This window comes from Bubalus bubalis, chromosome 2 (assembly GCF_019923935.1).
Source record: "Bubalus bubalis isolate 160015118507 breed Murrah chromosome 2, NDDB_SH_1, whole genome shotgun sequence".
In the NCBI taxonomy this organism is placed as follows: Eukaryota; Metazoa; Chordata; class Mammalia; order Artiodactyla; family Bovidae; genus Bubalus; species Bubalus bubalis.
The window spans coordinates 59,040,920-59,057,716 of record NC_059158.1 but is presented as its reverse complement, the minus strand read 5'-3'; the positions used below and the strand labels follow the sequence as shown (position 1 = coordinate 59,057,716).

At 40.4% G+C, this 16,797-nt stretch overlaps 1 long non-coding RNA gene across 1 annotated transcript; it reads right to left on the bottom strand.

Annotated features, from left to right (window-relative positions):
• Positions 1-9,487: 9,487 nt before the first annotated feature.
• On the bottom strand, positions 9,488-15,214 carry LOC102403326. The gene is made up of 5 exons (XR_329174.4): positions 14,700-15,214; positions 11,564-11,675; positions 10,405-10,445; positions 9,875-10,180; positions 9,488-9,694 (listed from the first exon to the last, which is right to left on the bottom strand). It is a non-coding gene; the product is annotated as an uncharacterized LOC102403326 (long non-coding RNA).
• Between the last annotated feature and the right edge of the window lie 1,583 nt (positions 15,215-16,797).

The window sequence follows — 16,797 nt, the reverse complement described above, 5'->3', positions numbered from 1 at the left end:
AAGTAGGACAAACCAGAAATGAGCCACTGACAGCTGGATTCTCTCTAGCTGGTATTAGGAAAATACTTTGACTCCAATCCTTAAACACCCACGTGGCGCCTGTGTTCACTCAGTCACATAAAGAGCTCCCTGGACACTGAACCTCTGAAAAGAAAACACTTCCACTGGAGTGAAAGCATCAGGATTTATTTGGGAGCTTAGCAGAGGTGAGCACAGGGTGGGCCTGATTCAGGAGGCATTGCTGCTTGGCAGAAACCACTTGATCTTTGTATTCGTTCTAAAAATAGAACTTGGATTCTTTGGTCAGATTCCCCCAAATTCTTTTAAGAAGTGTCCACGTCCAACTGGCTTGAACTTGGTTTTGGCAGCCCTTCTGTAAAATTGCTTATGAATTGTTTTTCACATAGTTTCCAAGGCAGAGAAACAGAAAGCAGCCTCTGCCTGGAGGAAGTGGAAGTTAAACATACATTTATTCATTTACAGTGACTTGTTCAGGACCACATTTTATAAGATGCTTTGTTTCTTTTATTATTGTCTCGAGAAAGAAAAGTTCTATTAAAACTAATAGTTTCAATATGGAATAATTTTTTTAATAGGGCTTATTTGGGGACTTCTCTGGTGGGTCAGTAGTAAAGAATCCACCTGACAATGCAGGAGTCATAGGTTCGATCCCTGGTCCCAGAAGATCCCATAGGCCAAGGAGCAACTCAGCCCTTGTGCCACAACTCTTGAGACTGTGCACAAGAGCCCATGCTCACCAACAAGAGAAGCCACCGCAGTGAGAAGCCCGCACACCACAACTAGAGAGTAATCCCTGCTTGCCACAACTAGAGAATGCCTGCACACAGCAGTGAAGACCCAGTGTAGCCCAAAATCAGTAAATACACACAACTATTAAAAATGACAATAAAATGAAATAGGGCGTATTTTGAAAAATTGAGTTTAATTCCCATGGGAAAAAAATTTTAAAGGTAACCTTATTGATAAATACAGTTGCAAAATTCCTAAATAAAATATTCACAAACTACACTTGAAGGAAAGATACAAGGCTCAAAATAGCCTGGAGTTAAAACTCCCTTCTGGATCCTCCCCACCATTCTATGCAAAACAAAGGAGTCTCTCACCTGAAGAAAAAAATGGACATTAAGGTTGGTTACGCCCAGCTCCCAGCTGGTCCCAGCCTCTGGCCAATCTCCAGAATTCCTTACCCCAGCCTTTTAAGAGATAACTAACCTGAAAAACCTTGGAGAAGAATAGGCCCCATTAAGACAGTAGATTTCCACATATATGCCTATATATACTTACTCTTTTCTTGGATTAGTGCAGCAGCTCACTAATCTGACTGCTGCCCCTTCTCACCTCATTCCATTCAGTTCAGTTCAGTCGCTCAGTCATGTCCGACTCTTTGCGACCCCATGAATTGCAGCACACCAAAATGTTTTCAGCATTATTTCCAAAGACACTATTTATTTCAAGAGTTACTGTCACTTAATATACTTAAGGTTCAGTTCAGTTCAGTTCAGTCGCTCAGTCGTATCCAACTATTTGCGACCCCATGAACTGCAACACACCAGGCTCCCTGTCCATCACTAACTCCCAGAGTTCACTCAATCTCATGTCCATCGAGTCAGTGATGCCATCCAGCCATCTCATCCTCTGTCGTCCCCTTCTCCTCCTGCCCCCAATCCCTCCCAGCATCAGAGTCTTTTCCAATAAGTCAACTCTTCGCACGAGGTGGCCAAAATATTGGAGTTTCAGCTTCAGCATCAGTCCTTCCAATGAACACCCAGGACTGATCTCCTTTAGGATGGACTGGTTGGACCTCCTTGCAGTCCAAGGGACTCTCAAGAGTCTTCTCCAACACCACAGTTCAAAAGCATCAACTCTTTGGCGCTCAGCTTTCTTTATAGTCCAACTCTCACATCCATACATGACCACTGGAAAAACCACAGCCTTGACTAGATGGACCTTTGTTGGCAAAGTAATGTCTCTGCTTTTTAATATGCTGTCTAGGTTGGTCATAACTTTCCTTCCAAGGAGTAAGCATCTTTTAATTTCATGGCTGCAATCACCATCTGCAGTGATTTTGGAGCCCCCAAAAATAAAGTCTGACACTGTTTCCACTGTTTCCCCATCTATTTCCCATGAAGTGATGAGACCAGATGTCATGATCTCAGTTTTCTGAATGTTGAGCTTTAAGCCAACTTTTTCACTCTCCACTTTCACTTTCATCAAGAGGCTTTTTAGTTCCTCTTCACCTTTTGCCATAAGGGTGGTGTCATCTGCATATCTGAGGTGATTGATATTTCTCCCGGCAATCTTGATTTCAGCTTGTGCTTCTTCCAGCCCAGCTTTTCTCATGATGTACTCTGCGTATAAGTTAAATCAGCAGGGTGACAATATACAGCCTTGATATACTCCTTTTCCTATTTGGAACCAGTCTGTTGTTCCATGTCCAGTTCTAACTGTTGCTTCCTGACCTGCATACAGGTTTCTCTAGAGGCAGGTCAGGTGGTCTGCTATTCCCATCTCTTTCAGAATTTTCCAGTTTATTGTGATCCACACAGTCAAAAGCTTTGGCATAGTCAATAAAGCAGAAATAGATGTTTTTCTGGAACTCTCTTGCTTTTTCTATGATCCAGCGGATGTTGGCAATTTGATCTCTGGTTCCTCTGCCTTTTCTAAAACCACTTGAACATCAGGAAGTTCATGGTTCATGTATTGCTGAAGCTTGGCTTGGAGAATTTTGAGCATTACTTTTCTAGCCTGTGAGATGAGTGCAATTGTGCGGTAGTTTGAGCATTCTTTGGCATTGGCTTTCTTTGGGATTGGAATGAAAACTGACCTTTTCCAGTCCTGTGTCCACTGCTGAGTTTTCCAAATTTGCTGGCATATTGAGTGTAGCATTTTCACAGAATCATCTTTCAGGATTTCAAAAAGCCCAACGGCAATTCCATCACCTCCACTAGCTTTGTTCGTAGTGATGCTTCCTAAGGCCCACTTGACTTCACATTCCAGGATGTCTGGCTCTAGGTGAGTGATCACACCATCGTGGTTATCTCGCCTCATTTGTAAAGTGCCGGTCTCCTTTTTCTGAACCTTGCCTTCTCTAACTCCCTTACCCTACAACACTCATCAATGTACAAGAAAAAACACTACATCATAGCCAACAGTAGATCTAGAAATGCAAGGATTTTCCAAGACTGGAAAATCTATTTACGGAGGTGACTGAAATATAAATAATATTTAAATCCTTAGTAATAAAGGAGATTCCCTAAGAAAGGCAAAGTAGATAAAGTGATTCCCAAGAATGTGATCTACAACATTTAAAACATATGCAAAGGAGATCTCAAAGGAGCAGCCAGTTAAATGAGGGTGGAATTGGCAAGAGGGATGTGTGGTATCCAGGCATTGGAGAGAAGAAAGTGTTTCAAGTGGTCAAGCCTTGAGACGTCAAGTAAGATGAGGACTGAGAACTATTAATTCAGCATGGTAGTGGTCACTGTCTCTGGGATAATCACAATTTCGGTGGAGTGATGGGAGAGAGACCTGATTAGACTGGGTTAAGGAAAAATGTGAAGTGAGAAAATGGAGCTCAGACTATAGAAAATTCTTTTAAGAAGTTAAAAGTTGAAAGGAACAGATAAATGTGGTGGTAACGTGGCCTTTTTAAGAGGAATTGGTAAAAGAAAGGTTTTGTTTCTTTGTATATTGTTTTATATTTGTTGGTATTATTTAAAGATGATAGGTACTGGACATATTTTATACCAAAGGGAAAAAATCAATGAATAAATGTTTGACAATCCAGGAAGAAAAGACATAATTATGGGAGTAATGCTTTCTCCCTCAGCCAGGAACACCTTGCGAAACTCCAACTCAGGTGAAAGTCAACTGTCTTCCATGCTCCTGAGCTTAGTAGGGGAATGGGGGGTGGGGGTGGGGGTGGAAATACAAAGCTAGTGTCACTTAAAATCCGTGACTACAAATCTCAAAAGAACACTTAACAGTCCTTCCGCACTTTGCTAATATGATGACTTCACCTCTCTCCAAAATAACTACATCACACACTCTTCTTTCTCCAAAAGCTTATGTTCTTTTCCTCCCCCACTAAAATAGGAGCTGTTAGGTAGCCATCCTCTCATTTTCACACCGCCACATCTACCTGCTTTCGTGCACCCGTCGTCTTTCTTCTGTCTCTCCGTGTGGTCTGGACCCCACTTCATTATAATAGGACACCAATTAAAGGATAACTGAAATACGCAGACTTTCTTAGAAGAAAGCCTCAGTCCAAATAAAACTGAAAAATCACTAAAACTGTACACAATAAAAATGTGAAATTAATGGAAAAATTCAATCTCCTTGAAAAAGCTAGATGCACAAACTGACCTGGGAAAATTAGATTCGGTAGTAATAATGCACCCAAATAAAGGCCCAGTGCTATGTATCATCAGCAACAAAAATCTTTTTTAAAGATTCCACATAAGTACAGTATTTCTCTGACTTACTTCACTTAGTAAAATACCCTCAAGGCCCATCCATGTTGTTGCAAATGGCTGTACTGAACCTTTGATGTTCTTTAGAAAGAACCTCAGTGTCTTTACAGAGAAACAAATTTCAAGCCATTTGCTGCTTTGCATTTAAATAAAGAGCTTGGCCATAGCCCTTTCAACCTAACAACAAGTAAAAAGCTATACATACTGAAAAATCCACAATCTTCTTGGATCCATAAAAAGGGGAAGGACACACTGCAAACTTCTGCCCCCAAGACTGGAGAGGCAGACGGCAAATACAGAGTCACGACTCACCAGACCAGAAAGCCCCTCGGGGAACAGCTGCAGGGCAGGAAAGCGGGGCGGTAACCGAAGAACTGCTGGAGGCTCCCGTGGGCAGCGCTGAGAATGAAAAACTTCAGGGGCCCAGTCAGAGGGCGCCCCCGCAGTATCGCGAGATTTGTTTCCAGGCGCCCAAGCAGGTTCGCATAGTAAACTTTGGAGAAAAACCCTCTCCTGTTTCCAGCAGGACTCGAGGAAAGAGGCCTGTTTTGAAATATGTCAGCGCGTTCGCAACAAGGCCGGCCCTCAGGTTAAACAGAGTTAACCAGACCCCGAGACCTTGGAGTGTTAGTAGAACCTAACTCACCTGGCTGGGGAAGGAAATACTCCAGCCAGCCCCAGCCCACTCTAGCCATCCTCTCCCACGTAACTGAGAAACACTTGTGATGTTCACAGTCCAGAGGTACAACTTCACTGAGAGACTGAGCCCTAATCACAGAGCTATAGAATCCTTCCCCCCACACCACATCCTCACCACCGTATTACTAAAGGCCCAATACAGCATTTCCTTTTACCAGTACATCATGTCTGGTTATCAGAAGAAAAAAATTACAAAACATACTGAAAGCAAACACCACCACCAACGCCTACATAGTATTCCAATAGAAGAATGCATTGTATTCTACTTATACAGGCTCCTATCTATGTTGTTTAAATTTTCCACCATCCTAAAATGATAAAAACTCTTGTGTGTATATATTTATAATTTGATATTGGTAATCAGATGGTAAATTTCCTTAGGATGCATTGCTAACAGTGATTTGCCAAATGTTTGAAAATAATAGATTATCAGCTAGCTTAGTAAACAGATACTGTTCAATATTACTTATACACGGTATCTAAAAAATATAACTAGTGAATGTAATTTAAAAAAAATAGACTCATAGAGAACAAATGGGTGGTTACCAGTAAGGAGCACGGAGGGAGGGGCAATATGTGCCTGCGTCCTTAGTCACTCAGTTGTTTCCCATTCACTGCGACCCTGTGGACTGGAGCCCGCCAGGCTCCTCTGTCCCTGGAATTCTCCACGCAAGAACACTGGAGTGGGTTGCCATTTCCTTCTCCAGGGAATCTTCCCAACCCAGAGATCGAACCCAGGTCTCCTGCATTGCGGTCAGATTCTTTACTGTCTGAGCTATCAGGGAAGCCCAGGGGCAACACAGGAGTACGGAATTAAGAGGTACTAACTATTAGGTACAAAATAAGCTACAAAGATATATTGTACAGAGAGAAGAATATAACAAATATTTTATAGTAACTATAAAATTTTTGAATCACTATATTGTATACCTATAACATATAATAATTTTTAAAAAAAATTTAGCCTCTGGCATAGGAGAGAAGAGCATGGGCACTGTGGGGGAAGAGGAAAAAATAAGTCAATCTAGACAAAGATATGACCAACCTAGACAGCATATTAAAAAGTAGAGACATTACTTTGCCAACAAAGGTCCATGTAGTCAAAGCTATGGTTTTTCCTGTAGTCATGTATGGATGTGAGAGTTAGACTATTAAAAAAGCTGAGCGCTCACGAATTGAAGCTTTTGAACTGTGGTTTTGGAGAAGACTCGAGAGTCCCTTGGATTGCAAGGAGATCCAACCAGTCCATCCTAAAGGAGATCAGTCCTGGGTGTTCATTGGAAGGACAGATGTTGAAGCTGAAACTCGAATACTTTTACCACCTGATGTGAAGAGCTGACTCATTGGAAAAGACCCTGATTCTGGGAAAGATTGAAGGCAGGAGGAGAAGGGGACAACAGAAGATGAGATGGTTGGATGGCATCACTGACTCGATGGACATGAGTATGAGTAAGCTGTGGGAGTTGGTGATGGACAGGGAAGCCCAGTGTGCTGCAGTCCATGGGGTTTCAAAGAGTTGAACACTACTGAGTGACTGAACTGAACTGATCTGAGACTTATGACCACATTTATTTCTCTTTTTAAAATGTCTATATTAATTTTTTGAGTATGATAAAAATATCCTTGGATTTCAAAGAATGTGTGGAGAAAAGTAAGCCTACCTCTCATATGTCTCCCAGTTCCTGGTTTTCTCCCTAGTTTCTCTATCCTTTTAGGTATCAAGGTGAACCAAACAAAAAAACCATTTTTGTAGATCAAACACAGTTTAAAGTTTTCAGAAATGCAGTATGGTTTCACCTAATATGATATGCATGCATGTCCATTTACTTTTCCAAATATATGACCATAATATGCTCGGTGACGTTTTCATATATATCAGGAAGTTTTGCTGTCAAATTCTCTCCTCAGTGTGTACAAAGAAAGTGAAGTTGCTCAGTCGTGTCCTACTCTTTTTGACCTCATGGACTGTAGCCCACCAGGCTCCTCTATCCATGGAATTTTCCAGGTAAGAGTATGGAGTGGGTTGCCGTTTCCTTCTCCAGGGGATCTTCCTGACCCAAGGATCGAACCCAGGTCTCCAGCATTGCAGGCAGATGCTTTACCATTTGAGCCACCAGGGAAGCCCCTCAGTGGGGACAAAATATCCACAAATCAGGTTTTAAAAATTAAAACTGCCAAGGGACATCAGATAAGTGGAATAGAGGTCTTGGGGGTGGTGTAATTCATTTTCTTAAAATGAGAAATTGTTTCCTTTAACTTGAAGAGAGAGAAACACTTTTGAAGTCTATAAGTTACATAAACAAGTGATAAGAAAACATATTGTTTGAAGAATATCTCCCACTATCAAAGCTCAATGATTTCCTACAGTAGGAGAAAGCCCAGCCTCAGGCTATGAAGGCATGCAGGCTAGAGGGTGCTGTGGTTCTTCCATGCTTGTTTCTGTTGCCAGGATTTGGGGATAAAATTGCCTAGAATAGTTTCTATACTATTAGAGGACCATGGGTGAATAGTGTGTCTGTTACCGCGCCACTTCCTGAAGTACCTTTCCTGACTAAAAAAAAAGAAGAGGAAATTATTAAAAATAAGTAAAATAATATCTTTTTAAGAAAAATGCAGATTAAAGAACTGGAAGAAACCATGGAAACTCCATGGTTCTTAACAAGGAGTCATATCAGTTTTGCCATGGCATTTTGGCTAATTGTTCAAGGTCAGTAAAATGATTTTTTTTTCAAGTTTGAACCTGGATCTTTGGACAGGGCAGCTTTGGAAAGTAATCCAAACTCTTCTGAATTACAGCTCAGTCACCTCTTCAAAAAGTATTCCTATCATTTTCTCCACAAAGTGTATCTGGAATTACTATATCCTGATCAACTCTGCTAACCTATAAAATGCATTTCCTCACTCCCAATCTCTGAAGTGAAATTTTCCCTATACACAGTATAAATTGTCTATTCGTGTATTGGGTTTAATTTGACCTTCCCTTGTCTCTGTGTAGTGCGTTCAGTTTCCTGTTAAAAGCATTTGCTTGTACATTAGGCTGTTTGTTTCTATGGGAAAGTATGTTCTTGTGTCAGTTTAGAAAATGGTGGTAGGGCTTCCAAGCCAAAAAAATGATTCAATCTATAATTTACCTGAACCGTGATGCTGATGCCCCCCTTTTCAATTATACTTCCATTCCATTGAGTAAGCACTGATAAGGCATGTACTGGAAGATTTTATTGTGTTCCTGATGTGGGATACTAGCAACAAAAATTTCTCTTAACTTCAATAGGAAGCATGACCACTGGCTGCAGAGTCAGAAGGAATTGCTGGGCATCAATCTCAGTGTTCACGGACTGTATTTGAAGTATCTCTGGTCCTCAGGGATACTCTTGTCTTCAATAAACAACTATTCTGAAAAATGGTGTGTAATCAAACTAATGAAAACATGGCAAAATTCAAGTGGGAACAGTTCAGACAGGATTTTGTCTAGTAGTTAAATAAGTGAGCCAAGGTAAGTCATTCTACAAACCGTTTGCTTTTATTTCAAGTCAGCAGCAGATATGTAGGGAGCATTAGGGCAACAGCAAAAAAGAAACTTAGAAGACTTCTCTAAACATTGCCACTTCTCAAAATGGAAGTAAAAGAATGTGGAAAGAAATTAAAAATGGAGACGATAAAAGAGTTATCTGGGTGCCTTCAATGAGAGGCAGCATCTGTTCCCACAATTTGGTTAGGTGTGGTTTGTTCTGATTCATTTGTAAGTGGTTAAATGAGATTTTTCTAAAAGCAACAATGATGTCGCTGCTGTGTTATCAGTTTGCTGCTAAGTCACTTCAGTCATGTCCGACTCTATGCGACCCCAGAGACGGCAGCCCACCAGGCTCCCCCATCCCTGGGATTCTCCAGGCAAGAACACTGGAGTGGGTTGCCATTTCCTTCTCCAATGCATGAAAGTGAAATGTCAAAGTGAAGTCACTCAGTCATGCCCGACTCTTAGCGACGCCATGGACTGCAGCCTACCAGGCTCCTCCATCCCTGGGATTTTCCAGGCAAGAGTACTGGAGTGGGATGCCATTGCCTTCTCCACCGACTCTGTTTACATCATCTCAAAAACAAGAACACACTTGCACAAGACTAAAGATTCCAGGTAGCACTTACATTCCTAACCCTCTGCCAAGTGTGTCTCAAATTGCCTATAAGGTCACCAGCAATGAGGCATGCAAGGTGGATGGCTCTGTGAAAATCCACTATCACCAATGAACTCAAATAAGCTCTAGTGTCCAGTCCAATGTCAATAAGTCAATCACATCCTATTTGTAAGGAAAAGACAAAATTTATTGTGTGAACAGTGGCTCATTAATACAACTCTTTTTTTTTTTTTCCAGAATATTAGCTTGTTTGCCTATAAGTGGACACATTCACTGCACAAAGACGAATATTCTCATGCTGAGCGGAAGGTAAACACTGTCGTAGAGTTTTCTGTCTTCGATGATCTTTGCTGCATGAGTGGAATATGGAGGCTGATGGAGAAACAGGGAGAATGATTATGGAATAAGTAGCAAATATTTCCCAGTAGTTGGTTTACATAAGATTAAGCACAATTAACCTGTTCCTCTGACTCACTGAAAGGTTTCTCAGTCCAAGAGGCAAGGTCTGCACCTGGTATTTGAGGGAAGTCAAAGACCTTTCTAATTACCTACCTGCGAGAATATCCATTAGCACAGATCATGTGTGTTAGTCGTTCAGTCATGCCCAACTCTTTGTGTTCCCACAGAGTGTAACCCGTCAGGCTCCTCTGTCCGTGGAAGTCTCCAGGCAAGAATACTGGAATGAATTGCCACTCCCTTCTCTAAGAGATCTTCCCAACCCAGGGATCAAACCCAGGTCCTCCCCCTGCTCCGCCCATTGTAGGCAGATTCTTTACCACCTGAGCCACCAGGGAAGTCCAGCACAGATCATGTGAGTGGATTAATCCATCAGCAGTGGCCATCTAAGAGAAAATTTCCCTAGAAAATAAATCGACCTTGTTGAGACTGAGATGTTACAATAGATGGTGAATGCTCTAAAAAGGGAAAGAGTATTAACATTAAAGGACAGTTTTCCTTAGTTGAATTGAAGACACATTGTGTCAAACTAACAAATATGAATTTGTAGCAGTACCAAGTATGAGTTCTCTGCTGAAAAAACATAAAAGATATAAAAAGGGCTAAGATCTTTGAAGGCAGCTTACCTCCTCATAGAAGCTTCAGGCTTAAATCCCACATGCTTATTCTGAAACAAAAAGAATTATAAACTTTTAAAATACTACTTCATATTTCTGAATATGTTTTGCCAGTGAAGACTTCAGGTTACCATCAAACAGAATCAATTCTATTCTTGCTATTTGGTATCACATATAAAGCCACACATTGTCATCTCTGGAGATGGGACACAAACTTTTCAATCCAACCATGTGATCTCACTCAGTAAGAATCCATTTCTGGGCATCTCCAATGGAGCCAATCGTGACAAGAGATGTTAAATGACAACAACAAGAACAAAAACAATAACAAAGTCAAACTATATTTGACCCCATATTTGCTTAATGTTTGACCATTTTTCAACTAGGAGGAAAATTAAAAAAAACAATAAAACGTTTGTTTAAACATTTTCAACTTTTTGGTAATTTATCAGTAACAAAGGAATTTAACTAGTTATTTTCAGCATTTGGTATACTGCTGCTGCTACTGCTAAGTCACTTCAGTAGTGTTCGACTCTCTACGACCCCATAGATGGCAGCCCACCAGGCTCCCCCATCCCTGGGATTCTCCAGGCAAGAACACTGGAGTGGGTTGCCATTTCCTTCTCCAATGCATGAAAGTGAAAAGTGAAAGTGAAGTCGCTCAGTCGTGTCCGACTCTTAGCGACCCCATGGACTGCAGCCTACCAGGCTCCTCCGTCCATGGGATTTTCCAGGCAAGGGTACTGGAGTGGGGTGCCATTGCCTTCTCCGCATTTGGTATACAGATACCACAAAGAATATATAGGGGCTTTTAAAAATAATGACTCATTATAATGAAAATTCTCTTTACAGACTCTCCCATGTAGACAACAGACTATATTTTTAGAGATCTCATTTAAAAGCATGATTTCTCTAAACCATTGACTATAGGACAAGTTTTTTTAGACTAGAAGGAATTTACAGAAAACAGAGACAAATGGCTTTTCTAATATGATTCTGAATTAAAACCATCCCACTTGCTTCTTTATAGTTTTTTCCCAACTGCTGCTATTCACAAAAACTTTCTAAATTTTAGACTACTGACTTTTCTTAGTAATACAAAACTTAATCTTATGCTTAGATTAGAGAAGAACTTTCAGCAGAATATTAGTAGTTTAAAAGCACTTACACTTTTATTTGAGGCAATGTCAGTGATACTGTTTGCACTGTGCGCGTCACCAATATCTGGAGAGTCATCCTCAATGTGGAATTAACAGGTCACCTCTCGGTAATGCATTCCACTGTCATCGGGATATAAACAGGAAATCATTTTTTTCAGCTTACCAAATCAAATCCATATATTTTGTTATAGTACATTTTCCTGTGATTATAAATGCTAGGGAGTCTATAAATGCCATTTCAGTGTAAATGAATTAATCTTTATTTTGTGAATCTATTTTTACGTCATCTATCTGAAATCACATTATGCATTTCAGAAATGCATTACTGTTTACTTTAGAGCATGGAAGTCAATGTTTCAAAGCCTGAAAAAAAACATACAAAAAATACAAAGGTTTTTGCTTGATTCTTCTCTATTCATTCAGAAAGAATCTAAATGAGATTCTAAAATGTTCAAGGATTTTTTAAGGAAGAAATATCTTGTTGTCAGTAAGTACACATCATTTAAAATTCCATCTTTTAAAATATGTTGAGTTGCACAATAGCACAGAATGTTTGGCAAGCAGTGTTGAAGCTCACAGGGCCTGGCGTTCCCTCATCTGAGTTATCTGGTAAGCAAAATCTCTTTGATATGCCTTCATCCAAGATTTGGTGTAATTTTTGTAAACTAGAAAAGAATTGGCCACACAGAATTAGCTACCAGGCTTCCTCTATCCTAAGACGTACTTTTCCCCAGATTAACTTTTCTAAAATCAAATGGTTCTATGTTAGTGTGATTATATTTAAAATAGTGTCATGTTCTTTTCCAGTGAGCTGGGAGGATTTTTGTTTGTTCTTTTGTTCTGCCTTTTTCTTTTTTTTTATGAATCCTCTCTGCTTTCAGAGAGATTTGGTGTGGACTGGTGCTCCTGGAGCCCTCAGGTCCATAACCTCCTGCCAGCTTTCCATGTGTGCTTTGCCATGAAAAAGGAAGGAAATGATTTTCAAATTAGGGGTGAATCTTATTAATACGATGGATGTTGTCTGGACAAGTGTCTGTACTTTACAAGTATATTGAGCATGCTCCTTTTAACATCTTTTTTTTTTTTCTTTCTGAAACCCCACAGAGAATGTGTTAATCATATTAACATATTGGTTTTAGAACGATGACCTAAGTTTACATATGACTTTTAAAGAAATATTTATATAGCCAAGATTTAGATAATAACTGTCACCAGAAAGCTAGCTTTAAGGGGAAATCACTCTTGATAAAAATCTTATTAAACCGCTTCTGTACAACAAAGGAAACTATAAGCCAGGTGAAAAGACAGCCTTCAGAATGGGAGAAAATAATAGCAAATGAAGCAACTGACAAACAACTAATCTCAAAAATATACAAGCAACTCCTACAGCTCAATTCCAGAAAAATAAAACACCCAATCAAAAAATGGGCCAAAGAACTAAACAGACATTTCTCCAAAGAAGACATACAGATGGCTAACAAACACATGAAAAGATGCTCAACATCACTCATTATCAGAGAAATGCAAATCAAAACCACAATGAGGTACCATTTCATGCCAGTCAGAATGGCTGCTATCCAAAAGTCTACAAGCAATAAATGCTGGAGAGGGTGTGGAGAAAAGGGAACCCTCTTACACTGTTGGTGGGAATGCAAACTAGTACAGCCACTATGGAGAACAGTGTGGAGATTCCTTAAAAAACTGGAAATAGAATTGCCTTATGACCCAGCAATCCCACTGCTGGGCATACACACTGAGGAAACCAGAAGGGAAAGAGACACGTGTACCCCATTGTTCATCGCAGCACTGTTTATAATAGCCAGGACATGGAAGCAACCTAGATGCCCATCAGCAGATGAATGGATAAGAAAGCAGTGGTACATATACACAACAGAATATTACTCAGCCATTAAAAAGAATACATTTGAATCAGTTCTAATGAGGTGGATGAAACTGGAGCCTATTATACAGAGTGAAGTAAGCCAGAAAGAAAAACACCAATACAGTATACTAACGCATATATATGGAATTTAGAAAGATGGTAATGATAACCCTGTATGCAAGACAGCAAAAGAGACACAGATGTATAGAACAGTCTTTTGGACTCTGTGGGAGAGGGAGAGGGTGGGATGATTGGGGAGAATGGCATTGAAACATGTATAATATCATATAAGAAATGAATCGCCAGTCCAGGTTCGATGCAGGATACAGGATGCTTGGGGCAGGTGCACTGGGATGACCCAGAGGGATGGTACAGGGAGGGAGGTGGGAGGGGGTTCAGGATGGGGAACACTTGTACACCTGTGGTGGATTCATGTTAATGTATGGCAAAACAAATACAATATTGTAAAGTAATTAGCCTCCAATTAAAATAAATAAATTTATATTAAAAAAATAAAAATGTCGAGTTAAAAAAAAAATCTTAGTGAACCAAAATCAAAGAACATAATTTTCTGCACTGCAATTCTTTTTTTTTTCCATATTTTTCATTTTTCAGTAGTAGCTAATAGGCTATTTAAGACTAACAAACGTTGAATTCTGAAATGAACATCTAAAGTCTTTGTAAATCAAATATCTCTCTTCAAGTATAAGAAAGACTGATACAGCTGGAAGTATTCTCCTAAATTAGGAATGTGTGTGTGTGTGTGTGTGTCTGTTGTGATATATTTTGTATATGCCATATATGTAACTGTGATGAAAGCTACATCATTCTTGTGGTTTTGTTAACCACAAAAGTTCAAATTCAGACTTGACCAAGTGAAGAGAAGCCAAGAGCAATTACTAGTGCTGGGAAAAGACAAAACTTGGCATTGCAAAATCTGGGATGAAGTCCCTGCTCAGTCCCTTGGGCTAGTCCCTTAAAACCTCTAAACCTCATTTTTCGACATCTGACATTAAGAATACATAATATGCTACTTCTTAGGATGGCTGGACATTCAAATGCCATAATGGAAATATATATATTTTACAAATAATAAAATGCTCTACAAATGTCATTTTAAAACATTTGAAAAATAAAATCTGAGACAACTTCCTAGCTGAGCAAGGCCTCTGGGAATTATTTAAATAATCAGAAAAGAAGAGCATTAGAAGCTGAACTTGGCACAATTGAGCATGAGATAGTCACAATTCATGCTGACTTACCAGGCCAGTGTATTAATCCCAGAATCCTCATGCCCTTGGCTGGGCAAGGAAGCCTCAGTCTGTGGACCTGCAGGAAATTTACACATTCCTGAATGACCAGGATGAGTTGGTTTCTTCATTCATACTCTGTACTAGGCTCTGGAGATACAGAGAGGGCTAAGAGCCAAGGCATCTGTTCTTCTAGAACTTAGAGAACAGTAAGAGAGACACAACTCAATCAACTAATTACCTAAATACATTAAAATAGTGAAAAGTCTTTAAGAGTTCAGGTGGCTCTGAAGCATATGAAATGCAGACTTATTTTGGTCTTGTCAGAAAGCTTTCCTGGGGAAATAACATTTGGGCTAATACATGACAGCAACAATGAGATGAAGTTGGGGGCAGGATGGAGAGGATTGTAGCAGAGAGAAACGTTTTAGCAAAGACTTTTCTTGAGACAGAAACAGCTGGAAGGAGGCTGTGTTGAAGGAGCTTGGAACCGGAGGAAGTCAAAGAAATAAGCAGGAGCCAGCCTGGAGAAGGTAATGGCACCCCACTCCAGTACTCTTGCCTGGAAAATCCCATGGACAGAGGAGCCTGGTAGGCTGCAGTCCATGGAGTTGCAAAGAGTCTGACACGACTGAGCGACTTCACTTTCACTTTTCACTTTCATGCATTGGAGAAGGAAATGGCAACCCACTTCAGTGTTCTTGCCTGAAGAATCCCAGGGATGGGGGAGCCTGGTGGGCTGCCATCTATGGGGTCGCACAGAGTCGGACATGACTGAAGTGACTTAGCAGCAGCAGTCTGTATCTGAGAGCAGAGACGTGACAATATTACTTTCTTGAGATAACACTGTGGAGTGAATTGGTGAGCTGAGAGGCAAAAGTGAAAAACAGTAAGTTTGATTAACATGGCAAGTTTGATTCAATGGAGAGAATTTGCTAGTTTCTAAAGAGGTCTGGGTACCATCCCATATCTGTGGATGTAGATTAAGAGAAAAGGTTGAGGAGTAAGCCTTGAGGGGCTCCAACTTTTAAAGTCTCAATAGAGGAGGAGAAGTCTAAAAACAAGAGGTAGAAAGATAAGAGGGGCATTAAGAGTCAGAAGGGGGGAAAGTTGCTGCTGAGTGGTCTAGTAAGGTGAAGACTGAAAAAATGCTCATTGGTTTAGTGACATGGAGGGCATTAAGTCAGCGAGAACTATATTGGAGGCAAGATGGGAACAAATGTCAGCCAAAGAGTGAGAGGAAATAAAGAAATGGAACTAAGTTGTTTAAGACATTTGGTTATGAAAACTACAAGTAAAGAGTGTGGTAGCTGAGGGGGGAGATAGAGAAATATAGGGGGACTTTTTGTCCATCCCCCAAATCATCAGCTGGTCACTCACTCTATTGGTCTAGAATTTCTTTCTCCCCTAAATTTGGGATGTTGTTGGTCCTTAGAGAGTATTTGAAGAGGAGGGTGGATAGTCTGATAAACATAGTCTCCAAAATAAATAAACAAATGGGTTATTCATTTCCTCACTACCCACTATCAACAAGTCCCACACCAGCATTTATGATTTCTAAAAGAAACTTTCAATGATATGTTACTGGAAGAAGGAAGAAAGAAAGATGTAATATTTCTCAATATAAGTGTGGGCTTTCCTCTCATTCAGACTTCTTTTCCCAAACAATTATTTAAAGCCATGTCCTATTCCTTCCTAACACCTCTTGTGAGTCCATTTAATCCATCTCTGTCTTCACTGGCTTGGAAAGTCTCCTGTATGTTGGGCCCTAGACAGGTATGGCCCCAGGGCTCAGGGCACATGTCATTATCTTCTCTACCCCGGTCATCACTCCTCACCCCTCATCCTCTCACAGCACAGAGACTTCTACTGAGCACCCAGCCACTGGTGTTATGCTGGGCTGTGCTGAGGTTGCTCAAGATGAGATTCCAGTGCCGCTTGCCACTGGCAGTTCTCCTCTGCCGTTCACTGATAATAAACCACACACCGCAGGTTGGCAATCGGCACTTGTCTTGCAAGCCTGCTGAGTCTGGTCCCCAAACACAGGTTCAACATCTTCTAGATTCTGCTACTTCTTTTTGGAAGCTTTCTTCTAGCTAAACCTAGATGT